Raw genomic sequence first — 21,996 nt, forward strand, 5'->3', positions numbered from 1 at the left:
TTGACCTTTATTTAAGTCTACCATAGAAAAATCAATTAATTTCAAGCTGTGATTTTTGCGGCCAAATGTACCTTCAGCAGTTTTCATACACTTAGTCTGTAAATTTATAAATTGAAAAATCTGTAAATCTTATATAATCTGTAAATTTATAGATCTATAATCTGTAAATATACCACTTTCTTAGACTGGATTGGTGCATCCTCTCATTTAAAAAAAAAAAAAAAGGATTCATTACCAGGGGTGGTATAGTACGTCATCAACAGGTGCGCGCAACACTTCCCGATGCGGCTTTTTTATGTCAAAACACCTCGATTCGGTGAGTAAACTTGCGATTATTTCATTGGTAACAAATAGATTTGGAAATGACATATAGTCTAAAGTACCCGCATGTGTCTCTAGTTTATCACTGACGTTTGCATTTTTCAAGAAAGTCTTACGTTTAAGTGAACATTCGAGCACAATGCACTTCATGGAAACACTTCCCCATTCACCACACCATATTATATCGCATAAAAAGAGTTTTCATGCATTTCTAATGACTAAATGCCTTGACGGGTGTTCTTTCATGGCAAACAGAGGTCAGTGATACCTTAATTAATTATTGGAATCTATAGTTTCAAAGAAATCAGTAATATAAAATTTCGCCTTCCCGGTTCACCAGGTAAAACGATGCACTTCCCGGCTCACCACCCGTGTGGCATCGTGTTTGACTTAATTATATGTAGCCTTTCAATTTATTTTGACGCATGGTACTTCGGTTGTCATACCAGCAAAACTAGTATTTAGCAATGAACGTTTATGTCAGTAAAAACAGTGTTTAATTTATGTTCAAGGGCTATATTACGACAGATTTACTCTTTCTTTTTCAGATCACAACAGAAACACCAGAGATATTCTGTTTATCAGAATTAAATTATGAAGCTAAACACTTGGGGTTCAGCAGTATGATATCCGTAGAGAGATGAACATAAACTGCATATAGTAGTAATTCATGCATTTCTCGGGAATAAAATGACACGTCAAAAAAAATCAGAATTGTAGAAAGAACAATACCCGCTTGTTGAGGATGTTTGTGAAAAAGTCAGAAATGAAGACCACAAAAGTAGTCGTTGTTTGAGGTTCACTCACTGGCAATATGTGCAGACACCGTTTGAAACAGCTCACTGTTACGTGTGACCACTACCGTACAATATTTAGCCATGAACAGCTTTTGTAGACGGAATTTAATGTGATTTTGCGTGACTTCAAACAATTGTGATTTTTTATTGAAACATGTTTTGTTTTGTCTGTCTGTGTCACAGAGTCTTGTCAGTGTCTCTCCTTTCTTCTAAATAACATTTGACAGATTTTGATGAAAGGCAACAGCAGTATTAAACTTTGTATGAAATGTAGTTGACACTAATGCGCATAACGGGTAAAACACAACTATGTAAATATTCTTGTTATCTCTATGTTTCGGTCAATAAACGTTCACAGATTATACTACATTGTCACTTTATCAAGTTTTGTGTGTTTCTAATGAAATTTCTGAGTTATAATTAGTGTAGTTGCGCAAAACCTCAACATTTTCCAGTTTAATGGTTTCAAGAGTTATTATATTCTGATTTTTGTTGATTTTGAAGTTTAGGCAGTGCATCTTCACTTCGCGTCTTTCTGTCGTGTCTGAATATTTCCAGTTGTTGAGAATATGTGACATAGAGATGTACACTGCTTCTTGATCGAACAAAAAAATAAAGCATACATATATGCGATCTTAATGAAACTTAAGGTGAATTTCATTTTTTTTAAATGCTGAGTTATAAAGAATTACGTCCAAAGTTAAAGAAACGTTTTCATTATACTTGTATTTATAAGTGTGTATAAAATTTAGAATTGCTACAATCAAGCAATAAATCTACTTTGTTGATTTGTGTAAATATATAACATTAGCTGATAAAAGGAAGATGTTGCTATGTCTTGAAAGTGTATGTGCGTATGTTTATGTCACAACGGTTTCCACTGTGTAAGGGTTTAAATAAAAAATCAGTAAAATTTCCTATTTTAAATAATCTTTTATACAACAACATTTTCAACAACTAAACAGTTTAAGAAAAGCAAAGTAATTTACATTGCAAGTAAAATTGTTCTACCACTGTTCAAGCTCACTTCGAGTTTTAACATGAAATTGGGTGCACTAAGATTTGCAAGCAAAATCTGAACATTAGTAAAATGTTAAATCCTCAACCGCTTTCTAGTGTCGATTCAATGTCCCATTCTACTAAGTGGTAATTATAATTCGGTTGTAGTCACTCTTGGTCTTTCCCTGCGCACATCTAAAACTCCTTAATAAGAACATTTCGTTGGCGCGATACAGTAATTTCTCATTTTTTCCCCGAGCAATTGTGATGATCACGTGACCCTGAAACGTTAAACAAAACTAAATAGTTGCATATCATTAAAAACTAAACTGCATTGGTGCGACTTTATACCTTTAAAAATATATTAAAAGGTTGCTACTTTAACAAGAGATCACAGAGTGATCTTGGCGCCCACCAATGTGCCATTTTTGAGTGTTCCAAATTTCAAGACTTACTGACTAGCTCAAGGTCAAATTTCATTTCCGTACACAACACTGTGCAATGGTCCAAATTCGAAAGCTGTACCCGGAGTAATGTGAAAGTAGGTCACTAGATCAATTTCAAGGACAAAGTTCTTTGTACACAAAACTTTGCATGTGCAACAAGTTTGAAGGCTGTAGTTTGAGAAATTTGGAAGTAGGTCACTAGGTCAATCTTAAGGTCAAAGTTTATTTCGGTACACAAAACTATGCAAGTGGTCCATTTGAAGGCTGTAGCTTGAGAAATGTGAAAGTTGGTCACTAGGTCAAAATCAAGGTCAAATTACACTTCAGAACACAAATCTATGCATGTGGTCCAAATTTAAAGCCTGTACCTTCAAAAATGTGAAAGTAGGTCAATGTCAAGGTCAAAGTTTGTTTCGTTACACAATCCTATGCATGTGGTCTAAATTTGAAGCCTGTAGCTACAGAAATGTGAAAGTAGGTCACTAGGTCAATCTTAAGGTCAAAGTTCATTTCGGTACACAAAACTATGCAAGTTGTCTAAATTTGAAGGCTGTAGCTTGAGAAATGTGAAAGTAGGTCACTAGGTCAAAATCAAGGTCAAATTTTATTTCGGAACACAGAACTATGCATGTGGTCCAAATTTGAAGCCTATACCTTCAAAAATGTGAAAGTAGGTCACTAGGTCAATGTAAAGGTCAATGTTTGTTTCGGTATACAAAACTATGCATGTGGTCCAAATTTGAAGGCTGTAGCTTGAGAAATGTGAAAGTAGGTCACTAGGTCAAAATCAAGGTCAAATTTCATTTCAGAACATGAAACTATGCATGTGGTCCAAATTTGAAGCCTGTACTTTCAAAAATGTGAAAGTAGGTCACTAGGTCAATGTCAAGGTCAAAGTTTTTTTCAGTGCACAAAACTATGCACATGGTCCAAATTTGAAGGCTGTAGCTACAGAAATGTGAAAGTAGGTCACTAGGTCAAAATCAAGGTCAACTCATGTCAAGGTTCATCTTGCCACTAAAAACCATACATGTGGTCCAAATCTGAATGTTGTAGGTTATTGACAAGAAGATTTTAAAAGCTTTTCCCTATACAAGTCTATATGAACCATGTGACCCCCAGGGCGGGGCCATATTTGACCCTAAGGGGATAATTTGAACAAACTTGGTAGAGAACCACTACATTAAAAATGCCAAAGCCCTAGTCTTTGTGGTTTGGACCAGAAAATTTTCAAAGTTTTTCCCTATATAAGTCTATGTAAACCATGTGACCCCCGGGGCGGGGTCATATTTGACCCTAGGGGGATAATTTGAACAATCTTAGCAGAAGACCACTAAATGATGACACAAACAAAATATCAAAGCCCTAGGCCCTGTGGTTTTGAACAAGAGGTTTTTCAAAGTTTTTCCCTATACAAGTCTATATAAACCATGTGACCCCCGGGGCGGGGCCATATTAGACCCAAGGGAAAAAATTTGAATCATCTTGGTAGAGGACCACTAGATGATGCTTCATACCAAATATCAAAGCCCTAGGCTCTGTGGTTTTGGACAAGAATATTTTCAAAGTTTTTCCCTATATAAATCTATGTAAATTATAGAAATAAACAAAGGGCCATAACTCATTCAAAAATTGTTAAACCAGTCTGATTTTCAGGGGGACACAACTAGGGTACCAATACATCATTCTGACAAAGTTTGGTCAAAATCCCCCTGGTAGTTTCTGAGGAGATGCGATAACGAGAAATTGTTAACGGAAGGACGGACGGAATGACGGACGGACGGACGGACGGACGGAAGGACGACGGACCACGGACGCAGAGTGATTTGAATAGCCCACCATCTGATGATGGTGGGCTAAAAATCAGCACATGATAATAATTTAACTATATAATTTTGCTTTACTTAGCATATTATCAATGCATATTCTTATTTGTCTCACCGAGCCTTGCCTTGAACTCAAGTTCGGAATCAAAGCCATCATACTAGACTATTTTCGATGACACGCCATAAATAGTTATCATTAAAAAATAATTAGAGTAACAAGTTAACTAATGGTTTCCAAAATACTTTCTATTTATATTATCATGTGTCAAAGTGCCTATCTATCTATACCCCTTATTAAGGTTTATCTACTGTAACATTATTGAAATTAAATCAGTTATTTATATCCATACCTTCAAACAGCAACGACATAGTCGTGACAAAGTTTGGTACGGAGACCTAGTTGAGCGTTGAAATCCTTGTCTGGGGTAATTCCGTTAGAGGATGTTCTCCACTTCTCAAATATTATGTCGTACAGCTTTTGGAAAATATAATATGTTAATAATGTCTTGCATGCCGATCACTCAGCAATCCTTTTTAACATATATTGACAATTCCATTGATGCAGACTAGAAGTTTTGTTTCCTTTTTCATCTTTCATGTACCTAAAATAACAAATATAAGGACATGATAGAACATAATTATATCATACATATGCATGTTTATAGTATACAACATATGTTCAAGATATGCCTCGTTCTTTCAATATTATCTTCAAATGCTTAAATGAAGTTTACAGACCATCTAGTGCAAACACTCTAACAATTAGTTATTCGAATTAATAGAACTTCCAGGCAAGTGTGATCACATTTACATGAGCACCAGCCCGATGTTAGTCATGCTGGAAATTGGTGAGCCGGGAAGGACATCAATTCAGTTGGTGAATCGGGAAGGCGAAATTTTAGTTTACTGATTTTTCGGAGAGTTTAGATTCCAGTGAGTAATCAAGGTATCACTGACATCTGTTTACCATAAAAGAACACCCGTCAATGCTTGGATTTATCAGAAATGCATGTAAACTCTTGTTATGCGACATAATATGGTGTGGTGAATAGGGAAGTGTTTCCATGAAGTGCATTGTGCACGAATGTTCTCTTAAACGGAAGGCTTTCTTGAAAAATGCAAACGTAAATGATAAACTAGACGCATGTGCGGGTACTTTCGACTATATGTCATTTCCGAATCTATTAGTTATCAATGTAATAATCGCAAGTTTACTCACCGAATCGAGATGTTTTGACACAAAAAAGCCGCATCGGGAAGTGTTGCGCGCACCTGTTGATGACGTACTATACCACCCCTGATTACTGGGGCTTACAACTATTTCCTCTGTTTGAAAAGATCGCTTTAACTAAATGTAAACAATAAATGATTCTGGTGTCAGACTACACCTGTAATCAGTTCTCGTGTTATTTATCTCCAAAATTTCACTTAAAAGATGGATATACCAAACACCAGATACAACAACTGGTGCATCATATACTAACTGGTACATTATGCACCAAACTCTACACTTAGAACTGTAGATGATTAACCTAGTAAAAATAATTTGACGGTTAGTTTAAATCACCAGAAATTTCGTAGTTTTGGAAAATATTTGATAATTTTTACATAAATCAAAGAGGAATTAAATCTCCTTTTGATACATCCTGCAAGACTTTGTTTCATTTGATTTTATCTCATATTTGCAACAAAATCAGCATTTAAACCCCTTAAATCGACAGCTATTACAATTTCATCGGAAATTTCCTCCACTATTAATTTATGGTCTTTAGAGTCAAGTGTTTGACGCAAGTGGAGATATTGCCCATAAGAAAAATAACTCAATATTTCCTAGGATCGCATCAAATTTGTTGGACTAACAATTAGCCATTCTCGTTTGGATAATTAGGATGACTTATTTTATGTACTGATATTTTATAGTTGTCATTCCTCTAAAGGGATAATGTAACAGGACAGTAACAGCAAAAACTTGCCGCGCTATCCCTAATCATCCTTTTATTTGGACTAGTAGATGATGAACTTTAGAAGATGATGATGAACCAATAATGTAACCTAGATCAAACCTAAACATTCAACTGCATTTTGATCTGACTTTGACAGTTTTTCCAGTCAATTTATTAAAAAAAATACAAAAATTGCCAACACAGGGGTGTGAAAATCCCAACATAAAAACCCACTTGCCTGCAGTCAAAATTCACACGTCCAGATTTTCAACATTAACAAGAGCTGTCCGTAAGACAGCCAAGCTCGACTATTCGAAATATTGTCACAGAAGCAGGAAATTATTACCCAAAATGTTAAATATCAAAAGAGTTTTAAGTTCGAAACGGGACATAATTTGACCAAAATGCATATCAGTTATGGGACTTGATGCTATCAACTAGTTTAATAACCCCGAAGAAACATGTGAAGTTTCAATTCCATATCTGCATTAGTTTTGGAGATAGTAACTTGCATGTAAAACTTTAACCAGAATTTTCTAAGTCCAAAAGGGGGCATAATTTGCTCAAAATACTGTTAAGAGTTATGGAACTTGACCCAGTGAGGTTGGTAACTGACCTAGAAAAAGAATAAATAAGTTTCAAAGCTATATGCCTTTTGGTAATAGCTGTATGTACTTGTACGCAAAACTTTAACCAGGATTTTCTAAGTCCAAAAGGGGCATAATTTGCCCAAAATACATGTCAGAGTTATGGGACTTGATTCTATCAACTAGTTTTATAACCCCGAAGACACATGTGAAGTTTCAATTTAATATCTGCATTAGTTTTGGAGATAGTAACTTGCATGTAAAACTTTAACCAGGATTTTCTAAGTCCAAAAGGGGGCATAATTTGCTCAAAATACATGTCAGAGTTATGGGACTTGGCCCAGTGAGGTAGGTAATTGATCTAGAAAAAGAAAAAATAAGTTTCAAATCTATATGCCTTTTAGTAATAGCTGTATGTACTTGCACGCAAAACTTTAACCAGAATTTTCTAAGTCCAAAAGGGGGCATAATTTGACCAAAATACATGTCAGAGTTATGGGACTTGACCCAGTGAGGTAGGTAATTGATCTAGAAAAAGAAAAAATAAGTTTCAAATCTATATGCCTTTTAGTAATAGCTGTATGTACTTGCACGCAAAACTTTAACCAAAATTTTCTAAGTACAAAAGGGGGCATAATTTGGCCAAAATGAAGGTCAGAGTTATGGGACTTGGTGCTATCAACTAGTTTTATAACCCCAAAGACACATGTGAAGTTTCAATTCAATATCTGCATTAGTTTTGGAGATAGTAACTTGCATGTAAAACTTTAACCAGAATTTTCTAAGTCCAAAAGGGGGCATAATTTGCTCAAAATACATGTTAGAGTTATGGAACTTGACCCAGTGAGGTTGGTAATTGACCTAGAAAAAGAATAAATAAGTTTCAAAGCTATATGCCTTTAAATGATAGCTGTATGTACTTGCATGCAAAAACTTAACCAAGGTGTGACGCCGACGCCGACGCCGACGCCAGGGTGAGTAGAATAGCTAGACTATTCTTCGAATAGTCGAGCTAAAAACTGCACTTAACCGCCAATAATTCATTATTTCGTGCAACACAGGTATAAATAAAAGCAAACATAACAGTGTATTACTGTAACTGTGACAAAAAAAAGCTATCAACACTTTTGCCTGTATACAAGGCTGAAGTCGCATCTGCGAGGTTGGGGAACCTTCAACAGATTCAGTACAGTGCTTTTAAATTAGTGTATAGCTGATAGCTAATTTTTCCTGTATTGAGTGCATTCCAATTCAAAGAAATGAAATTAAGTAGTTTTTTGTGTATATCACACAGAATATGGCTATTCTTTTAAAAACATTCATCTTTTAATAGAAATTCATGTGTTTTTTTCTCTGCATGCCATTGTTTACATATGCGCTGATTTAGGGTGTACAGGTTTGATAGCTTTGGTCATTTTTTCAATTATTAGTTTAAAATCCACATCTAAACAAACTTCCCAAGATTTTTTACTCTAAATCAGAATACCGTAATAATATTTATGTATTATCTTTCCAAAAACATTCAGGTTTTTAAATTTCTATCAAATACTTTTCATTCACTGATGTTTTTACATACACACTGATTTAGTTAGTAAATGATAGCTTCGAATTTCATTTTATCACATATGAAATATAACACAAGCAAACATTTAAAATGTTTGTCAGAATGTCTGTCTGCACGCTTATAAAAGAATACTATTAAAATTTATACAATAATTCAAGTCTGGATACATAAGTTATCAACTTATCCTCTATACCCTAAACTTTAAAGCACTGTGAAACAAAAATTCCATGCCGAAACATTGCCCATGTGAAGCCAGCTGAAACTCTTGAAATGATCCGACTCGTTTTGAATCTTACTCGCGATCTCTCTGTGCTTTTGATTTTTGTTATTACCTGACTATCGGTTACCAACATTCTATTAATTTTTTCTAACGGTCAGAATTTTTTCATGCTCTGTGAGCTTGAAGAACATTAGTTTCTAAAACAAACAAGAGAAGAAAAAACACAGGTCACCGAACTCATTTTATTTTATAGGGCATTTTCTTCACCCAGTGTTTGAGCATTTCTGAAATTTTGTAAAACTGTAAAAATGGTGGTATGTTATAAAACATATAATATCCCATTTAATGTTAAAGGGATTTCATGTCTTACAGGTTAATATGAATACAAGGTGATATCAGTATTATATAAGCATGAATGTTACGAACAAATCTCTTTCATTTTTACATGTTGACATAATTACCCCACCCACTTTATTTTCAATGGAAAAAATGTTTTTAGATCTGCAAAAAAAAATCTGACAGTAAGATTTTCAAAATATTTTGCAGCTCTAATGACATACAAAGATGCTTCAAAATGGACAGAAAAAATGTTGGGGTCACCATGCATCTAAGAGATTTATTAAGAAAAAACTGTTAAAAATTGGTGAATTTTGATATTTTTTGTTCCTTTTGTTTTAATCTATATTTTCTAGATAAAATAAAGTGCTATCTTAAAGAGTTTTATTTCAGTTATAGCTTATTGTTATATGTATCATTCAGAAAAATATCAAAACCAAACCTGATCTACTTTCATAGATATTTGAAATTACCTACCCCTACCCCATTGTAAATCTTACGTCAAATTTAGGCAAATGCCAGCCAAAAATAAGGGTGAAAATTTTTTTTTCGCAAAAAGTAGAATTTATTTTGTTAAATGGTACATTATTAGCCATATTTTAATAATTTAATATTAATTTTTTGCAAAACTTTTGTTAGAAAGCAATATTCGAACAAACATTTTTCAAAATGGCAGATATTCTGAAAAAAAAACGCTCGTACATCCTTAAATTTGTCCAAAAGTATGCGAGAATTGTTGATGTTTCCCGTTTCTATCCGTATAGTTACTGTGTACGAAAACTGCAGCAATAGAGAGGCCCTCAGTGGGTAAAACATGGATTTCATAGACAAGATTATCTTATCACCTCCATTAACTGGGTTACATTGAATACCGGAATCTACATTTTTACAGGAATCTACCGGAATCCAGATTATTTTACCAAAATCTACCATTTACTGTTAAAGTTTTAATTTATTTAATGTTTAATCATGTCTAGTAAACAAATGATTACATTAAAAATACATCTGAGAAAAGAAATTTCTAAAAAAATAATGAAAACAATGAATATCGTCAATTTTTATTCACTGGGTGTAAATATCACAGGAAACTTTTCTTACGGAGTAATAGGCAGTAAAATAGGCAGTTGTTACTTCCCTTTGTAAATAGACGAAATAAAATATTTATTGTAGCTTTCGTTGTTCAAATTATCATAATATATTTCTTAATAAGTATCAAGTTTTTATTAAAATTTTTTTATTTATTTTTAGTTTTTTTTTTTATTGTTATTTTTATTTTTAGCTGTAGTACAATAAATCGCTTTATAACCTTAGCTCAGGGCTAGTCCTTTTTGGTTTAACTTTCAAAAGTAAAGGGCCTCATGTTTTAATAAAAATTGGTAAACAGGTAGGTCCAGGTTTTAAAGTTTAGGTTGGGCATATCTCAAGTTAATGCAAGCTGGTCCGACTTTATAGAGGTAATGGCGCCGGCTATGTAGATTTACTTATATTCTAATATATATGTATTTTTCAGACTGATACTGCATTTCTCAGACTGATACTGCAGAAGAATAAACAAACAATAAAGTGCAAAAATGTCATAAATTTATTCAATGCCACAAGCAAGAAAATGCAAAGCTAAGATTAATGAATATTATGTGCAACTTTAAGCATTTTTTCTCATTGATTTCTCTGGTGATATGTCTGAACTGAATTCTGTATGAAGCAGAGCAGAACAAGAACCAAACATGCATACATATTTGTATATATACACTTTTTACATCGTTTTCAGTTTTACAGGAACTAAGAAAGCTGTCTGCACTTTACAGGAAGTAAGGGAAATGTCAACAGAAATGTAGGTGCATAATGTGCTAAATGCATCTAGTGTGATATTTCATCTTGCAACTTAAAATGATGTTATTCATTGTTTCGTCTTTTTGGCGTTGACAGTCACAGTCCTGATGTTGACCTTTCGCTTTCTTTGACCAGGTTTTTTACCCTCAGTTCTTGGTGCAATGACAGCACTGCGTCCGTCAGTAGAAATGACAATTTTGTCATCTTTAACAACATACTGTCTGAAGCGTTTGAACAAGTTTGCTCTTTGCTGCTCAGTCATATCTATCCAGACTTCCTTTGTAACCTCAAAGTGCTGGTGAGAAGCAGCCAAGCGAAAGTTACCTGTTGACGGAAGGGCTGCTCTCAGTTCTTGGAACTGGCCATTCACTCGTTGTTTAACCAGCCTGACAAACTCAGGTAAGCTTTTCATTTCCCAGTCAACTGTCTGTTTCAACACATGATTAATTGACTCACAGTTGTTGTTTGTCCAGTCGCTTGATATTATTCCATCTCTTAAAGGTTCGTTCACCTTAGTTTTAAGCGTCTGTCGAAGTTGTTTTTGAAAGTATTGCACAAACTTGTCAGAAAAATTTGTGCAGAAGCTTTCAAGTTCGTCAGACTGGGCTTCGAAGATTATGTCATCCGAAGCATTGACCAGTCCATCACGCCCAAATATTTTGTCAAGGATGACCTTCCTGTCTGCCAGGGCAACACCGTTGTCAGTCAAATGTTGTCTTGCGTTCTGTTGTAAATGTCGCGTGCATAAAACGTGCGTCGAGTTGTAGAATTCAGTCGTTATGGCTTTGACCATAGCTTGTTCATCATCAGAACCAATGACAAGCTTTGCCATATTTGTACTAGCCAACTTCAATTTTAAATGATGGAAGAAGTAGCTGTATGTCTCATATTCACTGTTGTCATGGACAAACATTGGGCCAAAGAATAGAGGGGGTTCTCCCGTTCTGTGTCTAAAAACTGTCAACTGCTTATAACAGGTAACCGTTACGTGCATTTTGCACAACATGAAAGTCTTGTCGACACCAAGAACAGTCTGTCCCGTACAACAAAGTCGTTTTATGTCGGCAATTTGCTCGTCAGTGTATAGGATAATTGTCGGGGATTTGCCACCAGTCCGTATCATTGACCTGACAAACGTATCATTTTCAGTAACCATATTTTCAAGGTGACAAATTTGGTCAGAAATATTATTCTATATGACAAGTCCGTTTTCCCGGGCCTCTTTAACCTTCTTATTAAAGATTTTGTTGTAAATTGACTCAATGGGCGGTCTTGTTGTCTCGTCGAATCTGTCTTTTAACGACTGATATATTTCTTCAGGTTTGAATTTCTTATCTGCCAATTTGTCGATTTCATCCATAACATAGTCAGGTGTCCTTACATACGTCTTATTGTCGTGAGACAGGCCATGGGGTGCTAAACCAGGGAATTTCCCGACATACTCAACCAGGGCCAAAGAACTTTCAAGACCCCCCTCGCCTAACCAGGTAACCTTTTTCTTGTAATTTTTGTCTAACTTATGAGTGGTGTAATAACGATGGAGAACAACTATTTGCTCTTTTTCTGGCTGTGGCTGTATGGGACGATACTCTTATTGCTTTTTGACCTGCTTTTTTGAACAAAAAATACCTTGCCTGAGATACATAGCGCTAAGGTCACCGTTCTCGTGTAGAAGAAAATATGATTTTGGGGAAGTTCCAGCAGACGAATTCCAAATACCACGGTCATCTGAGAATGCACTTCGTTTTTTGTTTGACCTGTTCAAAAAATTAACCTTGTTGTCTATTATGAAAAAGACATTTTCCTTGCAGCCACTAGGGATATGTGGGAGACCTGGGATGTTTTTCAGGAGATGGGTTATGAAGGTACTTGTGTCGAGAAACCCTGATTGTAGCGACCCTTTCATATCATTAGATGTTTCTGAAGAGACTGTCTCATTAGAAACATCGGAAGAGTCTGTGCCTTTATTTTCGGCATTACCCTCAAATAAAGGGATTTCCCCTGTTTCGCAATTGGTGGTGTCAAATACTGCAGGATTTGAATCTTTGGCTGATACCGTCAATAAATCTGGAATAGACTTGCCAGACGAAGTGACTGGTTTCTCCACAGGTTCAGATCCAGGAGCATTGGATACCGGCGGGTCAGAAACACCGACCAAGTCCGTCACCAAATCTTTCAAAGAAATGTCAGATAAAGTGACAGGCTCCTCGAGCGTTTCACACCCATAAGCACCACCTATAGATGTACATATACTGTCATTAGTCTCTAGAGACTCTTCACCTGGAAACAGAGGATATTGGTCCACATTTATGCTACAGTTACTGTCACAAACATCTGTTAGTTCCTGTTTATCAAGTAGAGGTACAAAATGATTTGCATGAAAACTAGAAATTGAAACAGGGGCAGCCATCGATGTCCACATCAACATTATTCTAGGAATCTTATCTGCACAAGTGCTGCTTCCTACAATTTTTCTTGTGAAAGCAGAGGATAATTCCCGCTTAACTTGAGGCGGATAATAGGACTGTATGGGTTCATCTAATGCCGCACTCAATGCATATATATGCGCCATTTCACTGAAAGAATTCTCTTTCAAAACGTCATTCAAAAGTTTATCATAGTCACTTGTGACAATTCTAATATCGTTAATGAAGTCGTTGTGTTTTTTATTTGTGTCATAACATGATCTATTTAGTATCATTTCTAACGCAGTCAATAACCTTAACAGGATATGTGCATGCTCATCTCCCGACAACACACGTGACACAGCTCTATAAAGGCAATTCCCGTCACCCAAAGTGCGTAGCGGAACATACGCCGAATTCATCGATGATTGGTACATTTCCAGAATTTTGACAGCTTCCTCGTCTATTTCATATGTCGCAGAATCTGGTGTATGTGTAGGTACTTCTACGCCGTAAGTTTCCAACAACATCGATTCAGATTTTGCCTGATTGGCCAAACTGTTTCTGCGGTTTGACAACAAAGCTGTATGCAGTCTGGAATAAAAAAAAAATGTTAACAACAAACTGTACGATATCAGCTCGATTTACATGTTAAAACATATAACAAGACAGAGTTTAAACGGTTTATCTATTAATCGTTTTAAAACATGAATATTTCAATAAGTTAGTTTTAAAGCCTTCTTAAGAAATATACCACCCCCCTCCCCCTCACTAGGTGTTTTACGCACGTGAAACCAACATCATCGAGTAACAGACCTATTAAACATATAAAATTCTTGTCGGAATCAATAACAAACTTACAACATACACATTTAAGATTTTCCAATGCATTCAAATTTATTTTGGCTTTAAATTTAATATAAAATATCCTAACGATATTCATGAAATTTGATTCAATTATATAAGCTAATAAATGCATGTCAGACGTAACGTCAAAAGTTGCGACCCATGCTAAAAATTAACCATGTTTTGCAAACTGCGATAACAAAAGAAAACTGTTTTCTATTTTGTATTTTAACAAGTTTGATCAGTTTCGCTTGCTTTTCTCTGTAAAATGGCAGTCTAATTTTGAAAATGCTTTCAAAGATGATATTTTTATTTACAGATGAATGAGTTCTTAAAACTGTCACACGTAAAAAAAAACCGCGGTTTTTACTATCCGAAAACAGGATATTTGACAAACAGATAATAATAATAATAATAATAAAACGCGCACTATCTCAAGTTTAATCATGTGTGCTCTTTAAAAAAAATGATTGCAAACACTCTATTTCGTTACCGTTTATTTACACGATACCATTCTTGACAATGTGGGTGAAATCTCAGTTAAAAAGAAACACAAACTTACGAGACAGAAAAATAATCAGATGTTATAAAAGGTAATATCTGTACTGTTAAAATGTTTTTATTAGATTTAAATGTACGCTTTAATATAAGTATGCATTGTTTTTATAATATAACATGAAACAAAATACGCCTAAAATGAAATAATAGCATCTAGACGTCCCGTTTTTATCATGTGTAAACTACTGATACGTCGCTTTTATGTTACACTAATGGGTTTCAACTTTTGACGTTACGTCACAGAGTTTGGTTAATAGTACTGTTTATGCGAAAAAAAAGAAGAGAATAACCAGTTCAAGCTATGATTTAGCAATAAGGAATAGTTTATTTGCGTTTTAGCGGGAAATCTGCACGTGCCATCGTGCCGCTGCTTTTGCAATGATAACGTGTACACACTCGACATTTGTAATCGGTCATTTTATATTGTATAACTATCTGGTTAATAATACATGACTTGTATTCTCTAGAAATTTCACATACCGACATTTGATTAGGTACTGCAGGTTACTATTTATTTATTTTAACCAATATTGAATATTTGCGCGTGCAGTTCATTACTGTTTGGTTAATAATACATGTATTCATACGAAATTGAATAGGTACTTCAGCTAATTATTCATTTATTTTGACCAATATTGCATATTTTGCACGTGCATATGCGGCAACATGCACGTGTTAAAAACACGTCATAGTGATACTGACACAGGCACAACGCGAGCGAGCTGTCGGGATGTTGCTAGCCGGAACACATTTACGATGCATGTGTAATTATTTTCGCAATTTCAAAATAATTTTGATATAAATTGTTTGAAGCTGTCACTTTGATGCGCATTTCCATTTTTAACCTCATTTCCGTTTACAAAAACCTTTAATCGGTGATCTACCATCCGCGCTCTAATGTCGAAATTTAACCAAACTACAATATAAAATGACCAAGTAGGAGTTTTGTTGACTTTAGTAAGTAATAATGAAAAATGAACCATTCTTACCTTGCTAGGGCTGCGCTGGCATCATAGCTGGTTCCAGAGAATACACAGTTCTGACATAGAAAGTTCAAATGAGCAGCTGACCAAGCTCGCAAATCTATATCACTCAGATTTAAACATTTACTATGAATCCAATTCTTACAATTTGAACATTGTATGGTGTCTTGCAGACACTCTAAAGCACAGATGGAGCATGGATATTCCATAATTATGTGGCTTATATGTTTCTCTGTTAATTTTATTTCTTATATATACGGGTGTGAACTTGCAAATTCTGCTGACGTTTCCGTTTTTAAATTTCTGGTAATAAAAATTGTGACAATACCCCGCTAAAAGTTAGAATAAGTGTCACCTTCAGGATGTTGCACACTGAGAGTTGGGCCAATATAATTTTATGTGTGCAATATTTGAATGTTAATTGAATTAACAATATGTTTTAATAACTTGCCAGTTGCAGGTGACTTCCGCCAGTTAATTTTCTTTAAAAAAAAAACATGGGAAAATCTCATAAAATGGGACAAAAAAAAAAAAAAAACAACAAAAAAAAACAAAAAAAAAAAAACTCCATAATTACGCCGTAGATCAAAATGGTGTTGAAAAATAAATTAGAAGTCAGTTGAATACTTTGAATACAGAATAATATTCTTAATCATGTATGTAATTTTGAAAACAAAACTTTCTCAGAGAAAATAGTAGTTATTTTCTTGTTTCGGTTAAAAAAACAGCAATAAATTTAATATATGAATGCATATATTTCGTGTTTAATCAGTGTAATCATATCAAATTGATTATACAATTAGGACATGCTGTGCGTTATAATTATGACACCTATGTGTTTATTGCTGTCTCATAAAAACGTTTATTACAACTGCTGATCAATATATTTCTCGGGCGAAGGTGAATTGCAAAATTTTCTTCTATTTAAATAGAATATCATCACATCTTTTCTTTAAATTGACAACGGGATGTCTGAATTAATATCCTCGTCTTTTTTAACAAAGACAAAACCTGATTTCAACACTAGTTTTTCATTTATTTAACAAAAAAAAAAACAAAAAAAAACGGAAGACAAATGCATTGAAAGCATGCACTTCACGGTAGAGGGGTGAGGTATGGGGAGAAGTGTCGTCTGCAAGCGAGAAGATGTTTGGAAAGAAGTAATGTTGCCGGAGCGTTTACGTGCATTTAAACTCCTTCTTTCTTGAATTTTTATCTTACACTTTACCCAGTTAACCTTTGCAGTTTCGACATTTTTTTCATCTTTTATTATATTGCCTGTTGGAGACTACTACTTCAAAGCTTTTGTTTTTGCTACAAAAACAAAAACAAATTTTCAACATGTTTAGAAAGCAACGAACAGGAGGTTTTGAGGCTTGATCGTAAATTGAAATCCCCTTATGAAAAAACTGATGGAAATGGAAAAACAAACAAATACAATTTTGTTGTAGAGCTAATTATAAATCATTTAATAGATTTTTACATAGAACAAAATTTTTAATACTCTGAATTTAATATGATAACAACTCTGTTGAAACTTAATTAATAATATGCATTTTAAATGCATGCATTTCAAGTACTGTGATCAGATAATTATTCACTTGCGATAATCACTGCGTGTCAATGTAACGGCGCATGTAAACAATCGCCGAGTATCTCGTAATTTTGATTTTTTTTGTGTGAAATATAATACAAGCTATTTACATAAGATATCAAAAGTTTATAATCATCGGAAAATGAGATTTAATTGAAAGAGTAAAGCTGTCATATGTAGATTCCGGTAGTACAATCTAGATTCCTGTAGATTCCGGTAAAGAAGTAGATTCCGGTATTCAAAGTAACCGCATTAACTTCTAGCAACAGCGTTACAATTCATTCTTGCTTTGTGCTCAATTTATACCTGAAAATGTATGCTTGTCCACGGACAAACGGAATAAAAAAAATGCACTTCTCTGCCGGCAAAAAGTCATGAGTTGGACAAAGGAATTCCACAACCCTGCAACAAACTCAGAAATGAAATGGATAAGGCCAATGAAACTTCCAACTGTCATAGTTCAATTGCTGCCACTGGCTAGAATTGACAGTGTGTTATCCATGATAAATTATGGAACTTTTCAATCAATTATTTCTGCCAAGTATTTGAAAAGAATGAGGTTCCACTTTTACTTTCGTTTTCACCAGAACAAAAGTTATAAACAACACTATTCACCTTATAAAGTTCTATATCCGAAAATGTCGATTGACCAACAAAACCGACGCCATTAACAGCCTTGAAAATCGCTAACAAAGGACGATAGTTATAAAGATATAAAAGTAAACTACAGAAATCCAGACGTACCCAGACAGTTAACGTGTATAACTTGAAACTTCTAACACCAGTATACATAAAGCGGTGCTTTCTTTTAATCTTCCGCGTGTGTAAACTTACCGGTTGTAATTTATCGATAGCTTCTACCGGTGGATTACACACGACTGTTCGCGCATTTACACTGCGCATATTGAAACAAGCATTCTCCTATAGTCTGTTTCGGTAAATTTTTCGTGTTCTATAAATAGAACACAGAGTTTTGACGCAGAGGCGACTGTCAAGGATGAGCGCACCAGTACTATACATCATTAAATAAGTACTGCTATTGCAAATTAAGGTTAAAAAACTGTAGAAACACCCAGTTCAGGTTAGAGAGAGAGAGAGAAAATAACATTTATTTTCATGTAATAATTCTTTATTTATACAAGATGCAAACAAGAAACTTTATTTTACGTCGGATAATGTAACAAAAGCTATTTCACTACATACAAACAGAAATTAAGGTTAGATGGTACTTAATGCCTCCGCTACTATTTTCTATGTGAAAGTAACAATTTATAACATATTTTTATCAGCATTTCTAGTCTTTCACTTCCTAATCAAAAATGGCAGTGAAACCATGGTCACGTGACTGATCGAGACACGTGGTGAAAACGCTAATATTGCGTAGGTAGACATCATGAAATACTTTCTTTCACTTTAGTGTTACCAAACAGCTTCGACTCAATTACTACCTTCATCCTATATGACATATCAAGTTTTTAAAGTTTTCAAAATCGTTCTGTTGCCATCAATTATTGTACGTAAATAAAGTCTGAAAAGTAAGTCAATTGTCAACAATTTCGCCAACATTCTATAGTCGGTTAAAAAAGCTCTTCAGAGCTTACGTTATTTGTAAATGTCTTGCCGACTCAAAATAAATCTTATCTTATCTTATCTTCAGTTTGAAAGAATGACTACTGTCGGAATTATGCCCCATTAAGATAGGCCGTCCACACCTGCAAAAAAAAAAAAACGTGTTGGATGAACACAACATGCCAACTTTTCATTAAATTAAGTATCATACGGCCTAACCTTTCTTACTTCTATCATTTGTTTGCAAGAAACAGCTAAAAGTGCTCGAAAAATATCGACTTCTGTCATTCTTACCTAAAATGATGTCGCTGATGCGAAACCGAGATGTGGGGAATCACGTACCTTAAAAATCAGAATGGACCTCGGACATTTTCCTATTCAGATTGCCTATCCGATTAAGGAAAACCTGGCATAGGGATAGACTTCTGCAATTGCATAGTTATGATAATTAAAGACCATTTCTTGATAAATGCGACTTCATTTTACAAGTTTATGAACAAAAAAGAAGACTTTGTAGACATTTCTCATTCTCTTTTCTATTAAAATATGAACATAAATTATTTTTACGTTTTAAACATCTTTCCCACCAGTGACGCAACAAAATAGTTCACATGCCTTTGTAAATAATTATTATATACGTATGCTGCAAAAATGGCAGTTGGTCACGTGTGGGAAAGTGTTTAAAATTGAAAAAAAACTACGTACAAGGTGTCAGCAAATAAATTTTTACATAAATATTTGACACTTATTGCATGTGTTTCCTTAACCTTACATATATAAAGCTTTATTCATTTTTGTAAATATTTCAAGCACAGAAAACACTAAACTAAATAAATAGCTGACATAGAAAGTGAAGCTAAAAAGCAGACAGATCCTTATAAGTATATCTTATGAATTTTTCAATCAGATCTGTTACCTCTTGACAGTCTAAGTCCGTCGATTGAGTGTTAAAATAAGCATTGGTATTTAAGGTATGTCTACTATGAAATCTTTTAACACAATAAATAAACTGATACCATGCAGATTATCAGTTTTATTGACATTTTTGAAAATAAACGAAACGGAAAAAATAAAAGTGGAACGAAACATTTGGTCCCTAACTGTACTTCAGTTATTTCCACCCGAGTGCCCATGATAACACTGATGCATTGATCATGTCCTATTGTTTGTTTTCTATACATCTATTGCTATACTGTATTTATACACATTTTAAATTTTTCAAAAATATGACCCTTAGTTACAAACTGTTCGAATTTCAAGAAAACGAATATAAAATAAAACTATTTTTTGTGACAAAGAAATACAGACGAACTTCTATGGGAATAGTGCCACTTAGCTAGTGAACTTCCACTGATATAAAATGCTAAAAGTAAGGCATCCCTGAACCCGCAGTATTTGAAGCTGTTATATAAAACTATCAGCTACTGAAGTCAAGAAATAGCATTGAACTTAGAGCAAAATCCCTAGCATAATGTCCTTTGCCTACTTTCCCAAAAAAATCTCAATTTTGCCCATATATGCAAATGATATACCCAGTTTGTCTTAAAATGGTTCTGATCAAAAAGTACCAGTTTTACATCGGTTGAAAAAATTTTCACAAGTGCGAATTATTTATTATAGGTTAAATGGTATTAAATGCCTCTGCTACTATTTTCTATGTAAAAAAAGCAACAATTTTTATCAGCATTTGTAGTCTTTCACTTCCTTGAGACTACACTTGCCTTGACATATTGTAGAGAATATGATTATGTTCACAAAAAAAAGAAAGAAAAAAAAAAGACATAGTTATTGGCACAGAGTCCTGGCTCAAACCAAAATATTCAGACAGTGAAAAATTTTACCCAGATTTAGGTTATGTACCATTTAGGCATGACAGACAGAAGCAAGCAGGAGAAGGTGTATTTATAGCTGTCAAAAAATTGTAATAACTCAAGGAGCCACTGAACTGTGTACAAACTGTGAAAACATTAGGGTAACAATTCCAATGACAAAGTTATTACAAGCCCAAGGAGATCGACCAAGACAGTACGGCTAAATTTAAGTCATCTTGTGATTTAGACTAAAAACTCAACACAGTTTTGTGGATCGATGGCAACTTCAACATGTCAAAGATGAACTGGACAGACATGACCCTAACCACAGACTTCAAATCACCCTCATACTATAGAGAATTCCTTGAAATATTGTGCGAAAATAAGATTTCCCAGGTCGTCCAGGAATCAACTCAGGATAAAAATGTTTTCTTTCTTATCAGTAATCACACTGATAAAACAGAGCCAGTGACCATGATGGAGTTTTTGTAATCACAAACATTACTGCGCCCCCAGTGTAACTGCATATGGCTTCATAACATCACCCATAACCTAGTTGCCATCCCACCTGAACCGTATCTAACCCCAAAAAGGTCAGGTCTATGGTTACCCGTTTACAGTTGGACACTACGCTTCCCTCTTTGAATGTGTCTGACGGAAGAGGAGAGGACTCTATGATAAGCAGTTTTTAAATCCTACCAGGACTGAACTGTTTTCATATCTGTCTTCTGACCTGTTTCGTCGGGCCCTTAAGGGTGTTTTTCTTGTTTCTCTGTCTTCTGAAAAGGCATTGAGTACATACGTTTTTGGTACTAAAGGTTTGCTTTTTATTTATTTATACACAAGCATTTTTGTGTTTTACATGCCATGCCTTTTTGTTTCCATTACGTGTGTTAGAGATTCACCTGGCGGGGATTATTTTTATTTACACTGTCCCATGTCTTTGGAACATGGTGGGGGTAAGAGTGAGGTTGGGTGCGCACCACAAACCGGTTTAAGCTCCCCAGTGGTGTTTTTGCCACTGACCGTTCCAAGGCGGTGCCCCGTTTTTTTCCTTTGTTTGTTCGTTTTGTCCTCTTGTGTTGGCTGTGTGTGTGTCTCTGTGTGTGTGTGTGTGTGTGTGTGTGTGTGTGTGTGTGTGGTGCACGTCTGCATGCTGTGGGTTTCGTTTTGGGGAGGCTGCGTTTTTGGTACGTGGCATTCCCTGTTTGATATTTGTCTTTGTTTTTTATAGACAAATCCACAAGCTCTGATTTCTACAATTGTTTATCTTTCCCTCGCACTGTAGTCCAGTGGAACTCTCTCCCTGAGAATACTGACTCTCTTAAATCCAATCAGTTAAGCCAGGCGGTCTGGCAGGT

General features: G+C 34.8%; 1 protein-coding gene and 1 long non-coding RNA gene across 4 annotated transcripts in view; one reads left to right on the forward strand and one right to left on the reverse strand.

Moving 5' to 3' along the window:
• The window catches only part of LOC123525242 (probable global transcription activator SNF2L2), a 79,316-nt gene extending 61,184 nt beyond the window's left edge, over nucleotides 1–18,132 (reverse strand). The window contains exon 1 of one of the 3 annotated variants that reach the window (XM_045304122.2): nucleotides 18,090–18,132. The gene's annotated coding sequence lies outside the window, so the exon portion shown is untranslated. The other 2 variants (XM_045304121.2, XM_045304123.2) reach the window with 2 other exon arrangements.
• Nucleotides 231–1,029, forward strand: LOC128555530 (uncharacterized). Its single transcript, XR_008370130.1, has 2 exons — nucleotides 231–316; nucleotides 870–1,029. It is a non-coding gene; the product is annotated as an uncharacterized LOC128555530 (long non-coding RNA).
• Nucleotides 18,133–21,996: the final 3,864 nt, after the last annotated feature.

The sequence above is a fragment of the Mercenaria mercenaria genome, chromosome 3, assembly GCF_021730395.1.
Source record: "Mercenaria mercenaria strain notata chromosome 3, MADL_Memer_1, whole genome shotgun sequence".
NCBI lineage: Eukaryota > Metazoa > Mollusca > Bivalvia > Venerida > Veneridae > Mercenaria > Mercenaria mercenaria.